Source organism: Centruroides sculpturatus, unplaced genomic scaffold (genome assembly GCF_000671375.1).
Source record: "Centruroides sculpturatus isolate CEXI.00-Female unplaced genomic scaffold, Cexi_2.0 scaffold769, whole genome shotgun sequence".
NCBI lineage: Eukaryota > Metazoa > Arthropoda > Arachnida > Scorpiones > Buthidae > Centruroides > Centruroides sculpturatus.
Window position 1 is genome coordinate 61,249 of NW_019384956.1, and position 20,554 is coordinate 81,802.

The following is a 20,554-nucleotide window of genomic DNA, read 5'->3' on the forward strand; positions in this document are numbered from 1 at the left end:
AATCTTAAAGATAAAATTAAGAAGAACAAACTTTGCAGTTTTGACTAGAAAGTTTGTTCTTCTTGCTTAATTTTCAAGATGTTCTCCTCTAGAATGAAATGATTTTAATCAAGTTGACAGATCACTTATAGTTTCTGTTGTTAAATGTATATTTTATTAATGAAACATCAATAATAACACATCTAATTCCTTTATTTGTATTCCATTTTGATTGATTTCTATCTTTCTCCAGCCATTTCTACGCATCTGTTATTGCTGTAAGCCTATTAATTGCATATTATCTTTTCTATCCCAGAGCACACACATTGTTATTAATTGTAAACATCTAAGTATACTTTTAACAACAAATTAACACTTTTATTTTTATTAAAATAACAGTTTTTTCCAAGTTTAAAAGTAGAAAACAGGAAAAGGAAATTGTGGCAACTTTCCTAAATTCTACTGATTATCTAACACTTTGAATTTCCATCTGTTTATCATTCCACTCTTACCATTTGCACCATTTCTTTGAATTGTTTTCTTCTGCATATCTATTACTTATTATGTCTTACCCTGCACAATCTATACTGCATCTTTCACTTTTACACAAGAACGAACTGCTGCTATTGTTTGGATCTTCAGCATTCAGTCAATACAAACAACTCGAAAACTTCTGTAGCTATCCATTACTTAAGTGTACAACTGTGTGACCTTCTCTTCTACTTTTTATCAATTCATATTTGTTAAATAATATTTTTATACACTTTACAGTCATTGCAGTGGTGTTAAGTCAATACAAAGTGCCATTGGGACTATGAAAGAATGAATAGAAGACTGGAGGCTATTATTACGTCACATGGATAATCAATTGTTTCTGTTGACAAGAATATTTTCTCTGCAATTACTATAACAAGTGAACGATCGATGAAACAAGAATTGACAGACTGAGTTATGGATTTTCTATCTGTTTTTCTTTTGGAAAACTAAGTGTGCATCTTTTGCAAATTTATTACTGAGTATTGTATTTTTAAAACTAAAAATTACAATTTCTAAAAAAAAAATTAAATTTAAATAAAATTTAAAAATGATTCTCCGAAGAGCTTTTTCTTCATGGTGAAAACTATCTTCAATTTACATTTTCATAAATAACAATTTAAAAAAATCAGTTTTTATAAATTACAATTTAAAAAATTAATTTTTGTAAATTACACGTTATGAAAACGATTAAAAACGAATAATTTTATTTAAAAAAACAAATTAAAATTTAACTGTTTTAGACATAAAATTCGAAACTAATTAATTTAAATTTAACAAATTAATTCTGTAATGATGTAATTTTTGATTAATATTATATATTCAGCTTAAGAATTAATTTAATTATACTAATTTAAATTGTACATTTAATTAATTTTAATATAATTTAAATTAAAGAAAAATAAATAGCATCAATTAAAGAAAAATATAAATATTTAAATATTCCAAATGACAAGTTCCTACCCATCAAACATGTTAAGAGAAAAGTTGTGCTTTTTTATTTTTATTTTTTATTTTATTTTTTTCTTTCTTTCTTTTTCTGTCTTCATACTCCCACTGATCCCATCTAGCCAAGTATTCCAACTGTGAAAAGTCTCCCCCTAACATTTATTCAATTTAGTTAATTCACTTTGTTCCCTTTTGACTGTTTAAGTAAAAGTACTGTCACTATATACTCCAATCGGTGTAATGGATTTACAGTAACAGTTTTACTTTTCCAACCCACAGAAAAAAAAATTAAAAATAAAAAAAAATAAAATAAAAAGAATTCTTGGTGGGAATTCTGTTTCTCTTCCCAAGATAATTACATTTGACTATGGGTTAAATGATCAACTGCAATACACAAATGACATGATGCAGTCGCTCTTTCTACCTTAAAGGAGGAAGGAACTTTTTATTTTTTTTATTTTTTTCCCTAAGCACAACTTTACCTTATATATACATTGTATTAGGTCAAATGGTTAAAAAGAATAATAAATTTTTTTTCTTTTGATTTTTATAAGGTCTCCATGGCAATCAACAGCTGTTTTAGAATATGTTTAATTAAAAAAATACACATTATTCGTTTTTCGTGCTTTTATGGTGCGTGTTCCATTTGTATGGTACCACCCTACACTGATGTCGCATTACTTGTCTAATATATTCATTTTTTTCCATATTAAAATGGTAAAATAATATATTTTGAGAAGTTGGGAGTGATATTGGCCATTTTTATATTTTATTAATTATAATTATTTTATGTGNTTATAATTATTTTATGTAAATATATTTATCTTATTAAATTTAAATTCCTTTTCGATGAATTATATTTAAAAAGTTAATTATAATTCAATTTTTTAATATATATAAAAAATAATTGAGAATTTAGTGATATAAATTAACAACTTTTTAAAATTTTAATTAATAATTTATTAATTAATTTTTAATACTTAAAACGACACAATTATCATCTGAACAATGTGAAATATTCTTATAAAACCTCCAATTAAAAAAACAAAAACAAAATAAACTTAAAACTTTTGACAAATGTATATAAGTACTTTAAAAAAATAATAAAATAAATAAAAATTCAAATATTTGAAAAATAATCTTCAAGGAAAATTCTCTCCAATAGATTAAACACGTTCAGCTTAATTCTTCGACAATACGTCAAAATTTTCAAACCATTATCCATTCTGGTTTCCTAATGATAACAACAGATTCAGTCAAGTTTACACATTCTTGGAATAAAAATTGTGTTGCCTTAAAATTTCCAAAGATATCTTACAAAATACACGCAAACGAGGAAGAAAAGAAAAGAAAGAAAAAGAAAAAAAAAAGCATAATAAAAAAGAAAATCCTATATACCATTACATAAGACATTTTCCATTCTAAGTACGGATTTTTCCTGTAAAAAGTATCCTTGGCTTTTATTCAGGAAGTTGAGCATGTCTTCGAATCAAAAATAGGTCAAGACATTTAGGAGGGAAAAAGTCGTATACAGAATATTTCTAACATTTTGACTCCGGGCGATTTACGTCCAACAGAAACATGTTGATATTTCAAACCTCAAATACTTTACATTCATCCAATAGTCCAAATGACAAGCTTTGGTAATATTTCACTAACAAAATGTTCCCTTGTGTTAAATAGTATCTTCACGTAGTTTTCTTCTAGAAATGCAACAAATGTGGCGAAGCAAGACTTTCTTTTTTAAACTTATCCTTACATAAATTTTCCATAACCTAAATTCTTACAAATTATATACATCATATTTTTGTTTAGAAGTGGTTTTCTGAATTTTTATATTACACTCTATTTTTATACAAGAAAAACTGTTGAAGGATTTATATAAATAAACTTTTTTCTAGTTTTACTTAATATTCTGTTAACTTAATCGAATTTTCATATAAATTTTTATCATAATTTATTGATTAGTTTGTTTTAAAATTAATTCTATATAAATTCTGTATATTACAATTATCAGAATCTTAGATATATTTAAATGTATTATTTGTTAAATATAGTCAAACCTCTGAACAATGTCCCCGTCAATGGTTATTATTCAGAGGTTTGACTGTATACGGAGGATATTTTATATGCATTTTCGTTCAAATCAAATTCTTGAAAAAAAAAAAATGGCAGCTATTTAGAGGTGGTCTTTATTGGAGGTTTGAATGTACTTTATAAATTAGCTTGAAATTAAACCCTTTATACAACATACAACAAAGAAAAACTATATTTATCACAATTTTATCTTCATTTATCTGATAATTTTCACGAAATATCTTTAATTTCATCAAATCTTCATTAAATAAATTTAAGTTAGAATAAAATAAAGCCTAATTTATTATAATTTCAAACAATCTCTTTATTACACCTCAACAAATTATAAAAAAGGCGATAAAACTTTTATAATTTAAATTCAGTAAAGGTAATGTTTCATCTTCTATATATGAATTAAGTAAATACGAGCTTATAAATTAATTTTTCAGACAAATTTATAGATTATTAATGGAATTTATAAGAGATAAAACGTGGAAGAACGGAACGATCTTAACAAGAAGGCAATCCGATCCATCCTTAACTTCATCTATCCGTATCACTCCTATATTCTAATCCTAAACTTCAACCTTTTTTTTTTATCCTATCTGCTTCTATGCTTTCGGAGTTTAAAACACATGAAGGAGACCACCACCCAGGAAATGACCGGATTCCGAGTTCCGGTTATAAATCTGTTATGTGAGATACCTTTGACGTTTATGGTGTATTTCTGAGAAATACAAATATTAGTTTTTATCTCTTAGGCAGGAGGTGTGGTCGGCACGCGGCAAAAAGGCAGAAACGTATCCGGACTTATTTCGGGTGTGGTAGAATTATATCTGCATGATGACGTCATCACAGATTTAAAAATTCTGTTATAGAATTAAGAATTTCCATTAGATCTATATCGGCAATCTTATCACGATTTAAGCCGAGATTTAATGCTAATTCTAGTTTTAACTGATTCAAATTAGTTTTGAATTTATGTGACTTTATCTTTCGAATATTTAATTAGATGCCTTCTTTAAAGACGTTTTAAAGTATTTAAATTCATTAAACATTCGATTTTTTTTACTTTTTTAACGCCGAAAAAATGTGTAAATATTTACATAATATTTGAATTATTAATAGTTTTTTTTGGAAAAACAATAGTTTAAACAAAGAAACGAAAGAAATTTCGTTAATTAATTGTTTATAATTAAGAAAATTAATACGTTACGATACGTTTAATTACAATTAAGTCCATTCATGTAAGTTACAGCTAACGATATAAAAGCGTTGAAAATGATTTACAATTTAATTGCGTAAGTGATTATTATTAAGTTTAACCTTCAAATTCATTAGACACATTATTAAAAATGCCTTAAACACCATTTACATATTAACAATATTGAAGAAAATTTCATAGGGACACACGCAGAATACAAAGTTTAGATCAGTCTTTATTAATTTACCCAATTGTGGGAGTACAACCTTCGTTTAAAAAAGGTCAAGCCTGTCTGTCGTTCCTGACAGAATGAATGGTAACAGGCTCCCTCTAGTGACTGTTTCAGTAAATAGGTAGTCTCGCTTACTGCCAGCTAAATGACACCAGAGGGAGATCAATCTGCCATAACATTGCAGCCAATCAGACTGAACTAAACGATCTTTCACTAAGAATTAGAAATGAGTTATAATTTAATAACAGTTCTGTTATTTGTTGAATAAATCATTTATACTTGTGAAATATAACAAAATAATGATTATTTCATTGTTTTCAAACATATTATACTCTACCAAATAATTTTTTCTTCCAACACTACCTACGTTTTGTACTGGGCATGTGGTTAGAATACAAGAAAATATTAATAATTTTGATAATTTTTAATTAATTATAAATAATATCTACTGAAAGGTATGTTATTTTTTAAAAATTCAATTGTTTCTGACTAAAAATATTATTATATGTAAACAAAAATAATACAAATAATTAATAAAAATAGTGCAACATGTAATTGGTATAAATATAAATAATAAAATAATTTTAATCACTTTCAGAAGTCTTAATTATAATTAAGTTCATAATTTAATTTCGTTTCTGAAATTTACACAATTTAATAATTCTAATTGCAATTGAAATTAATTACGTTTAACTTGTTTTTTTCAGTAACTGTAATTGAATAAATTTAACTTTCTCGATTACAATGGAGAAGGTAATTGATCATTGTTAAGTAAACGGTGATCAATTACCGTTAGATATTATTGTATTGAATTAAGGGAGAGCTATAAATAATTTTTTTCCAGTGTAAACAGATGTCATTTGATTTTTGTAACCATAGTTTCTTACGAAGTCGACGAATCAAAGAATAAAAAAATAAATAGAAAAAAAAATACCGATGGAAGGGAACAAACTTTTGGGAGTAGATTTTATTGAACACAGACGTTCGAGAGAAGTTGAAAAAAGGCAGACTGTCTGAGAAGAAAAAAAAAACAATAAAGCGATCGATAAATCATTGAACGATCGATAAAGGAAATTTTGTCAGAGATTCCACAGGTCAACGTCAATGATAGCTGAATTCATCATCCGTGATGTGAAGAAAATTATACGATTCTATAAACATTAATCAAGTTTTGAAAAATATTGATTACCTTATATCTTTAGAAGGAACATAGTACGAAAGCAAACAATTTAAATATGTTACAAATCCTTAAATAAAGTTGTTTACAAGTTTTTTTTTGTTTCCTTGATGTAAAATTGTAGAAATAACACACATAAGCACAACTTTTTAACGAGGTTGGTCCTTGATAAAAGATGAGAAGTGTTTGTTGCTCCAGTCAAGTGCTGTAGGTAATTGGCTTTTTCTGTACGAACATCCACACTCACAAACCATTCTATCTTTAGACATGCTGATCACCCGCATTTCGAGACACGACTTGATCGTTACAGTCTATCCTTCTAACGACTGTATTCACAACACTGACGTTTTCTGCTTAGTAAACAGGTGAGGGAATTAGATGTTGCACACTTGTGTCTGAAGGAAGAAATTATTTGATCTGTTGGATATTATAAAAGTTTTTCTCTTCAGCTTCCACTACTGCATCGTCTTATTTAATATAAAAACAGAAAAATTGTCTTTTAAAAAAATTTAATTTTGATATTTATGAAATAAGTTTTTCTTATTATTTCTTTAAATGTCAACAAAATAAGTTAAGTTATATAATTGACAGAGTAGTCATGCCAATAAAAATTGTTTGATGTGATTGAAGACTTTGACCTCATGTAGAAAGTAACATGTGTCACTTGCAAAACCTTATGAACAAATAATAAGATATGAAAAAGTTAACTTGTTTTTTCCCTATTTTTGTTTTTATTTCGGGATTATACTTCTGAATTTTATCTTAATGTTAGATCTTCAATATTTTTTCCCATAGTGACATAGAATGAGTAATGAAATTGTCGGATCAGCTTAATTTAGTGCCCTTCTACAAAGAAGTTCATTGGAAGTAGACATATAACAGGAAAGTTTATCATCAGCCGATTCTATTTTCTTGACTTAGAATAGGGAAGATATTGTTTCTCTTATTTGATAATTTCACATCATTCTACAAGAGTTCTATGACATATAAAAATTCGATTTATTGCTAATTAAAAAAGATGTATTTTTCTCTTGGTCTTATTAAAAATCGAAATAGGAAGCTTGTCATAAATCCGCTATATATGTAGACGTCATTGGACTCGAACATAGGTTACGATGGATAATTTATGGCAAGAAATGTTACGTCACCATCCTACTGGTGGGAAAAATGTGATCGTAAACATGGCAAGAGCAAATAGAGATTGTGTCATACCGGGTAACAGTATATCAATCATTAAATAAACGGAGAGTCTGAACAGTTTATATATTATGACCTATATATATTGTGAAGTATATTGGATGTGAAAGTGAAAGCCTCATAATTATTAACAGAAATTTATAAACTGATTATAAATTTTCATGCAGTTTTCTTTCTTCCAATAATGCAACCATTTAGAGTCGTTCATCATGTATAAAATTACACAATAAAACACTCTTTAAGTACATAAAAATGTATAAAATTCAAGATGATAAAGCGAGGAAAAAAAATATCTATAAAATTAAATTTAACGATTTAAAATTATTATTCGTTAATTATACATTTAAATTATGTTTTTGAATATTTTAATCCCTAAAAATATCGTCTATAAAATTTGGATTTTAATAACACAAAGCCTACAGAAGGTATTTTAAATGATGAATATGGCATAAAGACAAAAGATCATTGTTTAAATCCTTTTAAAATTTAAGTAATGGAAAATTAATATGCTTTTCAAAGGCAACATTTTATTTACTGACGTCATAAATTTTTCGAAAAGAGAGTGAAGAATCACGAACGATCGTGAGAAAGTCGCTTTCTACGTTGACGAGAAGTTGCAGCAAAAGAAAAGACAAATGATTGATTGGATGTCTAGTAGAGAAGCGATTTGAAGAGGTTTTCTGTCAAAGAAAAACCTCAAACTCTGACTACGATTAGTCATAATTTAAATAATATTTTATATATTTTATTCCTATTTAAATACACAGCATGAAATTTAAATAAAATATAAAAAAGTAAAGCGAGAAATTGATGAAAAAAAAATAACAATAATAATAAAATCAATTTCAAGTTTGAAATTGATTTAAATTAATTAGCATTTAAAATAAATAATTGTAATTAATATTTCATCCTGAAATTAACAATTAACATTTAAATGCGATTACCAGCTTACTAATCGTATTTAAAAGTTAATTATAATAATAAAATATTTAAATTTTAATTTAAAGTGTTCGTTCCTTTTAAGTATTTAAATGAAAACTTTTAAATCGTTAAAAATTAAGATGAATTATGAGGCAATTTGCATTAGATAATTTAAATTAACGATTTAAAATCGAAGGTTACGTTTACAGCATCCTTATCAATTTGTGTTGATTCTGTAACAATTAGATCATTTAATTTTAAACTGATAAGAGTGATTTTATTCGTTTATTTACATCACACTTAATTGCGGTATTGGAAAGATGGTATACGATACGGTAACCCCCTTTATTTTCATATATATATATATATTTTTTTTTAAATCTGATCTAACAAGAGCTGTAAGTTCGATCTATTGATTTCAGTGTCAGATATTTACTAAGAGGGGCGAAAAGGAAGGAAGAAAGAAGAAGCAGCCTCTTCCATTACCAGAACTCTGCTTAGGGGTATAGGGTGTCGGAAAGTGGGTGGCCTCAACTCTCGTGAGGGACTGTTTCTAACAGTCAATAATACATCTTGCCTCGAGTGGGTCCAACACTGGACGGACTTTTAACGCAGGGGAGCTGTTGGACGAATATTCCAGCAAATTACGTGTCCCCTGTAGCCTATGTCAAACGTCTCCCTAGAGATAGAGGGAGAACCCTCCTGATTCTCGGCATTTGTATAGCGACAGGTGCCAGACACTGTGTCCATCGGTTGCTCAGACTAAATTGCCTTGCCCTTAAGGAGAATTGCGTGTGTTTCCCTTTGGGTATCATCAAACTCTCTCATCTTCTCAGTCTCGACATTACACTAGTTGCTTCGTTTCTGGTACAGCTACTGTCCTAGGAGGTTCTGTGGTTAGAGGTACAGTAAATGTAATTAACGGAGACCGATGGGAGTGGGTTTAAGTCTCCTCTTGTGTCTCATCACTTTTTATGTTGTTAATCACAATTTACTCATAACAAATATTACAGATGATAAAAATAAATCACATATCAAGTTTACGAGAATAAGAAAATTTATAAGTTAACTTCTAAAATCAATACATTTATATATGTGTGTGTGTGTTTTTTTACGTTATTGATTCCTTTTTAATTTATTTTTAAATGCATAAAATAAAGAATTGTATTTGAAATGCATTTATTTCCATCACACAAAGTGTATCTGATTATTAAATCAAGGAGTCAGCATGGCTGATGACTCTGCAAACGCATGCAACAGCTCGGGGTTGATTTTAATGCATGAGTGGTAAAGGAGACACGTGATCGCTTTGTCTTTTGTCCGCCTGTGTCACGTGATCGAGGCATCCACCAATAATTCTCTAGTTTAATTGCGTTTAGTAGCAAGAGTGAGTCAGACTTTGTAATTGTGAAGCGGGTGAATGTGAGTTAAAAGACGAAATGAATTAATACTATCGATGATCGAATGCATATGTTTTTAGTGTAGAAAAATAAATTTAAAAAAAGATGCAACAGTTTATATATATTAAATAAACATTTAAAATAATAACATATATCACTATAAATTAATTGCAATTATAAATATTTTAAAATTATTAATTTATAATTAAAAATTGCAATAATTAAATTTTTATGAAAGTTTTTAATAAATATATATAATTTATTTATTATAATTTATTTAGTGGCAGTTATAAGGGTTTACGAGGACCTAAGCAAGCTTAAATTTGTGAGATATCCTTTATATAAATGTATATAATATAAAGCATATACCATATGATATTTGTTACTACACGTGGTTTCGCATTCTATCTACTAATGGTTCATTAACAATGGATCAAAACGAACATTGATAAGTATACATTCAAGCTTGTCTAAGGTCCTTAAAATTTTTGTGCAAATTCTAATTAGAAGCATATACTGTATATATATATGCTTCTATCTAGAACTTTTATATATTTTTATATATATATATATATATATCGTCACTGGATTTATCTTAAGATTTGATAGTTTATCTCTAGGACTATAGTTAAGAACAACAGAGAGTATACATTGTCTGAATTAGAAAGGTCCCTGAAAACCCATAAAGAGCGTAATTAATTACCAAAATGTTTATACATTTCATAATTTTAACAAAGTTTTAAATAAANTATTAAATAAATTTAATAAAAATTTGTCTATAAAATCAGGATAGCGTATAAAGTATACAAATCAATTGAAGTGAGAACAGCTGATGATGTATCAAGTGCAAAATGTGTTCACAAACTGAGAGCTGTCGCTATATACATGATCATCTGTAACCATGACGTTCGCTTAATTACTTAATTAGCTGCGACAATTAATAACTCTCGACACGTGACCTGATTGACAATGACGCTTTAATAGGACTGTTGCGACACCTGGCGAACGAAAGGCGGCGATGGACGACAAGAACCGTATCCAAAATGTTATTTTATCTAACTCATGTCATATTCATAACGTTAATATGACTAATATTTTGTAAAAGAATAATATATGTAGCGTAAATTATTATTATTTTTTGTTAGGTACCTCCAAAAGTAATTTATTATCTGGTCCCTCACATGATTACAATCTCGATCGACATTTTTATAAATATTTTAAACGATATTATGAATTTTTAATTATCTAATTATGTTTTTATCATTGCATATTATATATATATATACATATACATATACATATACATATATTTATTTATTTTATTTAAATAAAGCTTAAATTTTAAGAATTATTTCACTAAAAAATATGCATTGTTAAAGAAGAGTCTGAATTATTTTAAATTTATATTTATGAGTCTTAAGCAGTTATTTATTAAAATTTATGCTGTTACATCGTTCAATATTCAGAAAGATAAGCAATAAGAAGCTGAGTTTTTGTAGGACATTTATAAATTCTTCACTAATTTTAAACCAAAAAAAAAAGGAGAGAGAGAGGGGGGATGTAAGTAAAGAAATCCTCTTGAAATTTATAAATTCTAACAAAATTTCACTCAGAAAAATTACTTTTTTCGCTTACTTCTATCATATATATTCTCATAATACTCTTAAAAAGCGAACTTCATTTCCTAAACGATTCCCTACTAAAAATAAAAATACTCAACTGGTACAGTCATAAAGGAAATGATATGCTAAACCTTACCAGTCAGAAAACCCACAAGGTCGGACAGGACAGATCAGAAAACCCATTTCACATTGACTTTCAGATGACCCCCTGACGACTGTTTAATTTCTTAAGTGCCTCTTTCTACAAATTGTCGAAAATTCGGTATACATTAGCATTCAATACGGCACTTGTCCTTATTCCCACTAGTGCGGTCCAGTGTGGCGCAGTACCGGAGATTTTCGCTTTTAGCCACTCAGACCTTATTGACAGACGTCTAGGTATCGAGAGGACAATGTCAAAAGTATAGTAAGGTTTCGGTGTAAGGAATTGAATTACCCAATGTGTGTGTGTGTTTGTGTCTTTCTACTTCCGTTCTTTCTTTCCCTTTACTCTGGTGCATAAACGGAATTTGTACTTTCTATCCCCTGTTGTTCCCATAGGTCAGATAAATACCTATTCGTGTCATGTTTAAATGCCTAAGTTTCGCTTTGACAGTGTTTGGGCAATAGGGAAATTACCTAAGGTGCGATCTTGTCTCTTCGGTGTCAAAATGCTTTGGTATAGAGAATAGATTGCGCTATTTTACTTGTAACCATCCATATGATTTTTATTCTTCTACTTCTGCAATATGTTTTTTGATTGGTTGTATCGTGTAATTTGTTTTTTTTTTCTTTTTACATTCCTTTAATTCCGTAGAGTATCGAAGCTTATTTGCAATAAATATACCGAAATCTTCTTGTAACTATGAAATTACATTTTGCTGTTAGAGAATATTTAACTAAGTATATTTCGTTTTAAGTTATTTAATTTTTATTCCATAAAAAAATTCGTTTTGTGAAAAATTTTCAAGAAAAATTAGCTTTTAATCTAAACTAGAAAATCAAAAGGTTATTGATGATCCTGAATGTTCAAATTGCCGTATAACTCGTTAAAGATTTAATATTCTAAAGAAAATTTAAGTAATATTTACGAAATTTTCATTAAAAAATATTACAAAAATTAACTATTAAACAATTTATAATATTTATTTTTAAAGACTCCATCTCCTCCTCCTCCTACAGAAAAAAAAATCAAATAATAATATTTTTATCCATTAAATTTTCCAAAAATCCTATCACTTCATATACAATTTTTGGCATCATTTAACTAGATAATTAATTCTTTTTAAATATATTTAAAGATATTTAAACTAAGAACACAAATGATGCAAGGCTATTCATTAAATGAATGCATCGACAATCAACCCAATTCCTTTCTATATCAATAAAAGTAGAAAATGTTCTTTTAAGCAATTTAGATATGCACATTGACTTCATTTATCCATTCAGCACAAGTTGCTAGAACGAATAAGAATTATTAAGAAAAAATATATATTCAATTTTCTTTCGAGTGAATTTATAATCAGAAGTTAAATTCCAGAATGGAAAAGAGCATTTGAAAAATTTTTACTTCTTATACGATTGGTTTTGAAAGTTTTTCGAAGTAATATTGAACATTTCTCCAACTACACTATCTTCGCCTCTAACGTATAAATTTCTTATTATTATACAAGATACACATAGATAGTCACGCATCTTTATTTGACTTGACTCCAAAAGTATCATATCTTAAAATTTTCAAGTTATGAGAACATAAACTTATTATGTACACTCATGTTTTAAATATATATCCTTCGGGTTAAATATCATCTTTAGTAATCTCGTGTACTCCTTACGATTATGGACAAGATAATAATTATTGACATTCGAAGCTAAGTCGTTTCGTATCTCCTTAAATTAAAATATCTTATTGAATGTGTCTTAAAATTGCTACTTTGCTTTGATAGCATTTTCTGAACAAATGCATCTATTTAGTGAGATGACAGGGTACTTTGACTATAGTTCAGACAGTATCTTCCATTATTTAAGGTAATAAAATAATGAAGAATGCACCATTACCCTCCAAACTGCATCAGTTCTTCTTAATCACGCAATATAGGTCTAGATTTTTAAGAATTGCTTCGGGAAATAAATAAAGAAGGTGCCATAAAGATTTATCGTTTCGGAATTTTTAGAATATATTTTCTCTTTTTTTCTTCAATTTTTTTTAATATTTTAAATGCTTATTCGGATAATTAATGTGTGTAATATTTTTATAAGTTTATAAATCGTATTTTATATTTTTTAATTATAAGATTTAATGACTTTTTTATAGTGTTTTTTTTTTAAATATATATATTTACAGATAACGAATGTGCGTGTGAATGAGTAATTCGCACTTTCAGAAAAATTCAAATTAATTAATTTATCATTCTAGAATCGATATATTATAATAAATTTTATTTTAAAGATTTTTATAACGAATTCTTAATTATATAAATATTTATTTATTTAAAAACAACAACAGTTTTAATTAATTCTCTTCTCGTTTAAGCTAGAATATAAATTTAAGAAAAATAAGAAAGGAGGGAGGGGAAAAAACCTCAGCTAAAATCTCTTCTGTTTACAATATCGAAAATAAATCATTCTTACAAACTACAACAAAGTAAAGTATCATTTGATCCCCAAGCGTTCATTGATCGTTTCGGAACAAGTAAAAATAAAAATTTATTATCATCCCAGCTACAAAATTTAGAATAGACCACGTAAATTCCCACAAGTATTACAAAACATCTATTTGTTTGGCCAATCACACTCTCATCGACTGGAGCACAGCTTCTTAAGTTTTCGAACCCTCTACTTGAACTAATTAAGAACATTGACTCATTAGACGTTATTTCCATGGTAAAAGTCTCTTAGGAGTAAAGGAAAACTTTAAAAATAAAAATCACTGGTTCGCAATATCGTATCCTAACTCACTTTGTATCGATGCATCCCATCCCTCCAGCTCCGTATTCAGTAATTTGAGCAAGACTCTTCATCGACCTAAAGTTAAGGAGAAAGAAAAGTAGAAGTTGTGGGTGAATTGGATGAGTGTTCGACAAAGATCGTAGATCTCGAGAGATTTTTAGACAAGCTTAACGAACCGTAAGACGGTGCTGTCCTTTCTTCCATACGGAATTAAGTATAATGTTTTATATGTATGGTCTTGTTTGACTTGCATCGTTCAATTTTTACAGCATCCCAACTTACTGTTGCTGAAGGGTTTTGGTATTTTGTGTATTGCTACAGGTTATATTTCAACACATATCTGCCTTGGGTTGTTGGAGAAATTCTTGATTCCATCCAGGTTTTCTCGTAATTGGAGAAGGTGACCATTGGGATATCGGTTAAGATGGAGGGGGTGGAAGAAAATGCTTTGGCTTTTATGGTTTTTATTTCTGTTCATGTTATTACAAAGTAAAGAAACAAAACACTAAAATTTCCTCTATTATTGCTACTAAAACTTTAAGGATTTTTTATTATAAATATAAAGTTTTTACCTCATCTTTAACTAAAACTCTCTTCGTTAATACAGGCGCTTATTTATCCATAATGATATATTCCTCCACGTTATCATACTTTTATATCATTTTTCGAATGAACTTTTTTAACTTTTCTGCTAAAAAAAATAATAATAAAGTCATATAAACGTGAAAAAATGCAAAGAGGATACTATTTGAAACTTAAAAAATTCAAAAAATCTTTATATAAATTCTCTTAAATCATTCTGAAAATTTCGAGAATTGCAAAAATACTTTAAAGATTTCGAATTTTTTTCAATAGTTTCCAGTAATTTGCAAGAAAAGATTTATAAAAAAACACAACTAAATGAAGTTCTCAGTACAGTTTATATCATTAAACAGTCCGAAAGCAACAAATTGCAAAAAAAAAAGAAAAAGAAAAAAAGAAATAGAATTCGTTCATTACAATTTATCCGAGAGGGAAAAAAACAATTCGCAATTAATTCTCGCAGTTTACCAATTAAAAAACTATACCACGAACATAAATCACTATTTCTTTCGCACCAGCGATCCTTTACGCAAAACAAACAAAAGGAACGAGGGGGGAGAGCGAGCGAGGGGAGGAGAGGAAGCATCTATAATTAGTGAATGTAATCTCAGTTTTACTTTATTCGCGAAAGGTGTCCTTATTATTCCACTTTAGTTCACCTTGTCACCGATAGGGGGAGTTACACCATCGACTTTTTAGCGGATTTCAGATAATTTCGCATCCCCCCTTCGGGGTGGAAAAAATAAAAAAAATGCTCGTTACTGGGTATTTTGTAGTCTATTAAGAGAAAAACTCGGGAGATGACAAAAGGGATGCCGTAACGGATCGAAATTCTCCTGACATTCCAAGTTAATTAATCATGGCACCTTTATTTTTACCAAAGTCCACTTACCCAAACGTGAGGGAACAATGCAAAATAGGTGGCATCCCCCTAACTAAAAAATTTTTTCTTTTCTATTTTTTCTATTTTATTTTTTCTATTTTTTTATATTCTTCTTCTCCTTTCCTTTCTATAAACCTCTTCGAACCTTGTGAAGTAATTAATGAGGATTCGATTTCTTTACCGGTAGTGGTGTAATTAACTGAAACGATTTGGGCAATCCATTCTTTATCCCTCTTCCAAGTTTTCTTAAAGGGGGTTGAATAAAATGAAATCTGGCAAGGTCGTGGACTCTGATGTCAGAAAAAGGTACAGCTGATTTGCTGCTGTGGTCTCTTACGGGATGCTGAATCCAATCAATAATATACGATGGTGTAAGTCAAGTTAGTCTCGCCGATTGCCTTCTGTACTGTAATCTGGACTTCTACTGATTTATAGACGCTTTCTATTTATTTCTAATCCTTTATAAGACTCTTTATCCGTTTATGTCTCAATATTGGATCTGGTTGAATAATTAAGTTTGTCCTTTGTTTCATTTTTTTATATTTTATTTTTTTATTGCCCACGAATTAAATCCTTTAGTAAAGAATTCAATAATCATAAAATATTTTTATTAATTTAACATTTAATATTCTTATTAATTAATATTTAAAAGAATAAATTAAAATTATGTTTATGTATCCTGAATTTAGATGATGGAGTAGTAAAATAGTCCAGAATTCATCTCGAAATTTTTAAAAATAAATTTTCAGCATCTTCAGAGGATTTAAATCCATTCGAAATCGTTTAAATTCACATTTAAAGAATATTTATACTGAGAAAGTCTTTATAGAAATCACACATTGAAAATAATGTATAAGCATTCTTCTAATGCATAAAACTCTTAAACATTAGTAAAAGTTGTAAATAAAACAAAAAAAAATTAATTTAAATTCAAAATATTTATAGATAAGTATGATTTTCTTTTAAAAATTTCAGGTTTTAATATATTTAATAAGAAATTTCTCTTGTTATAATGAGAAGTTAATTTGTAAAAAAAAAAGTTGAGAAAATAAATTACTGTAATTTTTAAGATTTTTCAAATAATAAATTTTAAGCAATAACAAAAATATAAAAATTTTAAATTAATTTTATTAAAATTAACAGAAATAAATGAATTTATAATATACAATACGCAGTAGAAGGTTAATGTATCGCTTAAATGAAAAGAATTTCGCAAAAAATTAAAAAAAAACAAAAGAAAAATATTTTCATAACGTTACAACCAATGAAACCCGAACAGTTAATCTGTTGTACGTTCATTACAACACTTGGAAGAAACTGGAACAAGTTAGGAAAAGATATCCTTTGGGAATAAGTGATACAAAACGTTATAAAGAATGTTGTGATTGGAAGACAACTTCAAGGCGCAGTTTACAACTTTCTTCTATATTTGTTACATTCTTTTATTATTTTTTTCCTGGTGTTGTAACGTTTAGTACATTTTGTCACGTTCGTATATAAATCACGGGGTTACGTTACGTTTTAATCGAAAGCGAAAAATTCCATCACGATTGAAGAGATATGCACAATCCAGTTAGTTTCTGTTACAACGTATATTAGTTACTTACTAAATGTCATTTGTTAAAGTTTAACACGATTTTATTGATTTATCAATTGAGTTTATCAGTTTAAATCTTTATTACCTCATTATTCTTTATACGCATTTCAATTAAAATCAATAATAAAAGCATGAATGAAAAATTTTTAATACGTTATAAATCTGTCGTATTTTTAACACATAACTTTTGTAGGACATATTGATTTATATTTAAAAAACAAACATAAGAATAAATTCTATTATATATATATATATATTGTACTCGATATAACGTTATTATATTTATATAACTCTTTAGTAATTCTCGATACTCGTGTTATTATTACATTAAGAAAAATAAAGGGAGATAGCTGACTCCGTGAAAACATCAACTGTGTTGACATCGAGTACCGACTGTTGCATCTGTGCAAAGTGAACATCCAACGTCTGACCTAAGGGTAGATAGAACAAATTACTACATTCTCTACTTAGCTGGCTAAGAGTTTTTTCCCCTTCTCTTGTGTGTTCATCCTCTCCCTCTCAACGGAAGACACATAAAGACATCAGTTGTTACCTGCCATCAACACCTGTTATTCCCGAGGGATCTGTGACTGCGAATAGTTTTTCTTTTCGCTGTCTTCTTCGATTTGAGAATCACAGATCACACCTATTTTTTCTTGAATATAACCCTGACTCTTCTATTTAACCTCGGGTTAGATTAAGAAATTTTGAAATGATTATATAAAGGTTTCAGTTCAGGTTATTGGAAGAATTATATAAAATCAATGCCATAGATTTTGCTGTATCTACGTTTTTATACACGTAAATAAGTTCGGAAATAATTATATTTAAATTCACGCATATTTAATATTAAATAAAGAATGTGTTTAATTAATTTAAAAATAGTTAAAATTTCTTAAATAAATTATTAAATGACATCATTAAATAATTATTTTCGATTTTTTTAATATAGAATTTGACATACATTTAATTACTTAATTAGAATTAAATAAATTTTGATAAATGTATATTTCACATCTTAATTATAATTAATGCATCTGTTTATTTTAAATTGTACATTTCACCTAGTTGTAATTCAATTTAAATGCAATCGATTTATTATTTAATTATAATCAAAACTACTGTAATTGTAATTATTGAAACTGATCACTGATAATTAATTGTTTAAACGAAACGATATCAAAATAGATTATACTTTACAGATAATTTAACAATTATTTATTATAATTAATCGGTTTATATTTAATCGTAATCTGTATCGATTATGAATTAGATCGTTGGGTTTCGCGTAAACTTTATCGATTAGTGACTGATTGTAAATCGATAATAAATTTAACTGGCAAGAATCTATTTAAGCTCGATCCTTTACGTAATCATTTTATTGATTAAAGTAAAATAACAAAAATCTATCTATCCGAGAATTAATTCAGTTCGATACCTATTATAGAATCCAACAGGAAATCGCATTAAATTAACTTACAATACTGATTTAATGATCGAATTCTTCCCCAAACAATCGATTTTATATCAATTATATTTATAAATACAAAGAAAACATATTAAATAAATATACTAGCAACAAGTTTATTTAATTTAAATTTATTTTTAAGTTTAATTTATTTATTTTTCTTTTTTATTATTATTATTTTTTTTACTTTAATACAATTCGATAGTAAGAGGGGGGTCAAAATCGATCGGAAATTTTCTAATTCTAAATCAATAGTACTCTTAAGAAAATGAATTTAAAAAAAAATTAAGTTTCACCGAGTTATCGATTGATTATAAATGAGATAAAAATCAAGATCTAATGACAAATAAGTAATATAATCAATCATATTTCCTTATAAGGATCTATTCACTAATCTTGTAAATATGAGAACACTCAAGAGACTGAACCAGATTCTAATAATGAGATATCAATAGTAATCTCTAATATATATCTTATCCAGTTTTATCTGAATTGATAAATAATAAATTAATTCACAACGGATATTTTAAGTAAATATCAATTAAAATTAAACTTGTATCAGTTTTAAATTAATTTCCCGTGTCAGATTTTTAAGTGATTTTTTTTTAATTCAAAATTGTAATTAACATAAAACCTGATTCAAATTAATCAGTTTCCTTAATTAATGTTTAGTAAATTTTAATTACAATTAAATTACTTTTTAATGTTAATTTCAACGCTATTTAAATAGAAAATTGGATTAATTTTTAATTAATAATTTTTAAATGTCATTAAATTTGTTTAACACTTTGTTATATAATGTTTGTCTATTATAAGAATAAACTATTAATTATTCAACTAAATATTTTTCTAATAAGTTAAATTAATTATTCTCTACAGGAAGATTATTGAGACGTTTTGAAAAATGTTAAGCATCTCTCTACACTGGATGCTTATAAAAAGTAAGTACGTTTTACTATTTATAAAGCTATAAAATGTTTAATAAAGATTTAATTATGATTTTATCTCACTTACCTGTAGATAATTATTAGAATTTTGGACTTATATAAAGCTTGAAAAAAACGCCTTAGTGAAGAATCGTTATGCTTTCTCTTATGTTACGTAAACAATAATTCGTCTTCTAATGCAAAAATATGTCACATAAAATGAACTTTTAAATTCGAACTCTTAAACGCATTTTCAATAGATGGCGCCACAATAAATTTCTATATTCTATGTTATATACTTATTAACATTAGTTTGAAATATAGACGAAAGTCATTAAATTCAGAAAATAATTGTAAAGTGTACAGAGAGAACAATCTGGCTACACGTAAAATTTATGAAATATACTTTAATTTGTGAATTTAAATTACAAATTAACTCACAAAATTTAATTACATTTCGATAAATTTACTACAAGCAATTAATATTTATTAAAAATTTTTAAATATTCGATTAAAAATTAATTAATTATTTAACGTTTTATATGCGCATCTATACATTGAAAAATTGCAGTTAGAATGATTCTCACTCCATAACTATGAATTTTACATATTTTAAAATCGGAATTTTACGTCACTAACTTTGAAATGATATTTCTGGTCATGAAATTTTAATTTTATGACTTAAAGATGATATATTTTGATGAAACTTTATGTATATATAAGCTTTTCCGTTAACACAAAATGGAGATTAAGGTTTCCACTTTTCCATTTTAATATCTAATTACATGTTTATGAAAATTAAATTTTATATTATAGAATAAATATTAAGTATATTATTATAGAATTTTAAAATTATAAAAGTTTATAACTTAATTATAAA